Source organism: Octodon degus, unplaced genomic scaffold (genome assembly GCF_000260255.1).
Source record: "Octodon degus isolate 3935 unplaced genomic scaffold, OctDeg1.0 scaffold00203, whole genome shotgun sequence".
NCBI classification, from domain to species: Eukaryota; Metazoa; Chordata; class Mammalia; order Rodentia; family Octodontidae; genus Octodon; species Octodon degus.
In genome coordinates, this window is record NW_004524779.1 from 895,526 (window position 1) to 899,160 (window position 3,635).

Below are 3,635 nucleotides of genomic sequence, written 5' to 3' on the forward strand. Positions count from 1 at the left end.
ATAAAACTACGATAATTTTTGTCCTATTTCAGAACTCTTTGCTCTGAAGTCAGCTTTGTCTGACATTAATATAGCCACTGTAGGTTTCAACTAGTTTTTTTTTTTTTTTTTTTTTTTTTTGCCTTGTTAAGGCAGGGTTTCACTATGAAATTCAGGCTGGCCTTGAACTCACTTTGTAGCCCAAGTGGGCCTCAGTTTACGGTGATCTTCCTGCCTCAGCTTCCCAAGTACTGGGATTACAGACAGGCATGTACCACCACAACCCGCCTTTAAACTACTAAAAAACTCATATTTCAAAAGCTGAATGATTTTGTATTTTATTCTGAAAAATAAGTTTTAATTTTAACTTTAGCCTCAGAAATTTGGTTCCATGATTCCAACTTTCTTTCTTTTTTGGGGGGGCGGTACTGGGGATTGAACCAGGACCCTGCATTTGCCAGGCAAGCACTTATTCTACTGAGCTATCTCCCCAGCCCCCAACTTTCTTTTGAAAACAATTTTAAATTTAAATGTAAGAGCATATTTGTGTTCTATTCCTAGCACCACATGCCATGGGTGCACCAAGCTGGCCACCAGAGTTCAGACATGGTGGCGCACACCTGTAATCCCAGCCTATAATCCCAGCACTGAGGTGGCTAACACTCGTAGGATCACTACAAGTCTGAGTTGCACAGTGAGATCCTGTACCAAATACATAAGTAATAATAAAAAAAAAGAGTATATCTGTGCACATACCGTAGTATTTAAGATTAAACTATTGCCTTATGTGGTGGTGAATGCCTATAATCCCAGCACTTGGGAGGCTGAAGCAGGAGAATCACTGCAAATTCAAGACCAGTCTGGACTACAAAGTGAGCTCAAGGCCAACCTGAACCGCATAGTGAGACCATGTCTCAAAAACAAAAACATCAGACTACCAGCTAAAGTTTTAAAGTTAAGCACGTAAGCACTTAGCCCTATTAAGCTGGTATTGCTGAGACCAGGAAGATAGCTCAGCAGCATAAGTGCCTGTCTGGCAAGTGCAAGGTCCTGAGTTGGATACCTGGTACCAAAAAAATAAATAAATAAATAAAATAAAAATAATTCTATAAAATTGGTATTGTTTGTTGCTATTATTTCTATCTTACACACGAGAAAATTAAGTTTTGAAAAGAATGTGTGTATTGCCCTTCAAATGAAAGGGACAAGATTCCAACCCAGGTCTTTAGCTCTAAGCATGGAATAAGAACTAATGTACTTGTGAAAGACTCAACTACAATAATGAATATTTATTTGAAATAAAAAAGAACTAATATATCATATAGGTAATAGGCTACAACTCTGAAATCCTGAATCAGTTCAGACTCACTACATCTAACCAGTAACCTAAGAAATAAGTCAGTGGGCTGGTGAGATGGCTCAGTGGTCTAAAGCACCTACTTAGAACAAGCTTAGCAAAGCACAGCACTACATGCCAGCCAGCCCCGCCCCCTGGTGGGCTGAGCTGGCCACACACACACACACACACACACACACAAATAAATAAATAAATGAAGTAAGTCAGTGATACTCAGTTCTGGTCACACAACAATCAGTATTGGAGGATATTATTTCCCTGCTCTAGCTGCTTCTTTGGGAAAAAAAGGAAACAGTAGACCCCAGAAGCACAATCTGCAAGTAATTTATCTTCTTTAATTAATCCGAAATTAGTACACTCTAACTAAAAGGGCTTTTGAGAACAAATTGATCAAAACCTTGAAGACTTAAGTTTCACACATGGCCCAATATTAATCAAAAAATAGAAAATTCGGGGGGGGGGGTCCAAAGAAACATATACGTGTGAACATTATTGTAATAACCAGTACTGATAGGTTAAAGATAGGAAAGATTTCATGTATCTAGTCATTTTATCCTTGGTTACTTACACAAATTCTCTAACTAAAAAAAAAAAATTTAAAAAAAATGTAATTGAAAGTTTATCCTTAGCTACCAGAACAAGTCCTAAGCTCCCTCTTTTAAAACATATAATTGAACACAAATACAAACTACTGTTAATCATATCTACTTGGAAACCAGCCTATTATAAAGATCACAGTACCACTGGAACCCTCATTCATTTTAGCAGATAGAGACCCACTACAAACTTACCCTTACTTTATGAATTAGAGCTTGGAGCATGTGTATTAAATGTCACAAAGTCCTGACGATGTGTGGATGATGGCAAATCTGGAATCAAGTCACTAAGGGAAGTGAAATACCCAGGAACTCTTCCTTTAAAAATATCTGCTTGCCGGGCTTAGTAGTGTACACCTGTAATCCCAGCCCAGAGGAGGCTGAGACATGAGGATCACGTGAGCCCAGAAGAGTTTGAGGTCAGCCTAAAAAAACACAGTGAGGACCTATCTTAAAAAAGAAAAAAAATGGCAGAGAAGCTGACATCAATAGACAAAGTTTCATACTCCAACATTCCTACACCTTAATTCCTCAGCTCACCAAGACATCCTATTTTAAGTTAGGAACAATTATTAACAGCAAATGACGACAGCATTCAAACTGAGTACTACTATGCCATTTTTGCGCACAGCTGGTTAGAAGTAAAGGTAACAATGGACATATTTAGTGCAAAGACAAAAATACACCAAATTTAGGTCAACCTCCTTCACCAAAATCTGAAAGTTAAAGACCTACACATATTACAGGTCAACTACATTAGCTTCCGTTTCTATAATGTAAATGTAAATCAGTGTTCTTGGCTAATTAATAGCTAAAAAGATTTAAAAGCTAAGAATGAATGATTAAAAGTTACCTCAAATCAATATCCCTAACAATATCAAACAGGCTTTCACTTGTACACCTATAATATATACAGAGAGCAGCAGATACGTAGAGGCGAGCGCCAATGTTTTACAAATGCACCAGAGCTTGACAAGTTTAAACTTGCTTTAAAAATTACTATCCACCGTCTTCATCCGAATCTAACTTCACTTGACGTTACTCTTTTGGACAACTCTACAAAAGTAAAACCCCCAAAGCAAATTCTTGTACATTTCAATATCCTGCTTGCTTATAAGAGCGGAAGAGTTCCACAGAGCAGGGGAAAAACGTAACGCGCACAACCGTAATCCAGAATACAGCTCCTTGTAGTCTAATTTTAGGCCTAACCGTTTTAATTGTCTTTTTCGAGGAGGTGAATAAAGAAAACAAAAAACTACTGCTCGCTAGTAAAGGAGAACCGAGATAGCAGTGGGAGTTGGTTACTTATCAAAGGCGGAAAACAAATCACGCTCACAGCGAGTATTCCCATTAAAATGAGGCTAAGAGGGCGCGGACAGCCTCAGAAACTGACAATGGCAGTGACCTGACACACTTTGGGCTCTGAGATGACTTTATCTGTAAAGAATTAGCCCAAAGGTTGAGTCCACCGAGGAATCTGCGCTGACGCTTCGGACGTGTGCGCGCGCGGGGTTCGAAGAAAGCCAAACATGGTGAGAAATCCGTCTGGACTTCACCTAAGTCACCTAAGACGCGAAAGTCACCTCCGGCTGGAGACAGAGGAGCGCAAGGGGAAGGCGGCGCGGCGCGCGGGTCGGGACCGGTCGCGGTGCGGGGCTGGTGCCGGAGGAGCCGGGGCCGCGCTCCCGACGGCTGCGCCCCGG

At 40.3% G+C, this 3,635-nt stretch overlaps 1 protein-coding gene across 1 annotated transcript in view; it reads right to left on the minus strand.

The window, feature by feature from the left end:
* Pak2 (p21 (RAC1) activated kinase 2) overlaps nt 1-2,262 on the minus strand; it is an 88,852-nt gene extending 86,590 nt beyond the window's left edge. The window contains exon 1 of the mRNA XM_023704763.1: nt 2,128-2,262. The gene's annotated coding sequence lies outside the window, so the exon portion shown is untranslated. The remainder of the gene's footprint in view (nt 1-2,127) is intronic.
* Between the last annotated feature and the right edge of the window lie 1,373 nt (nt 2,263-3,635).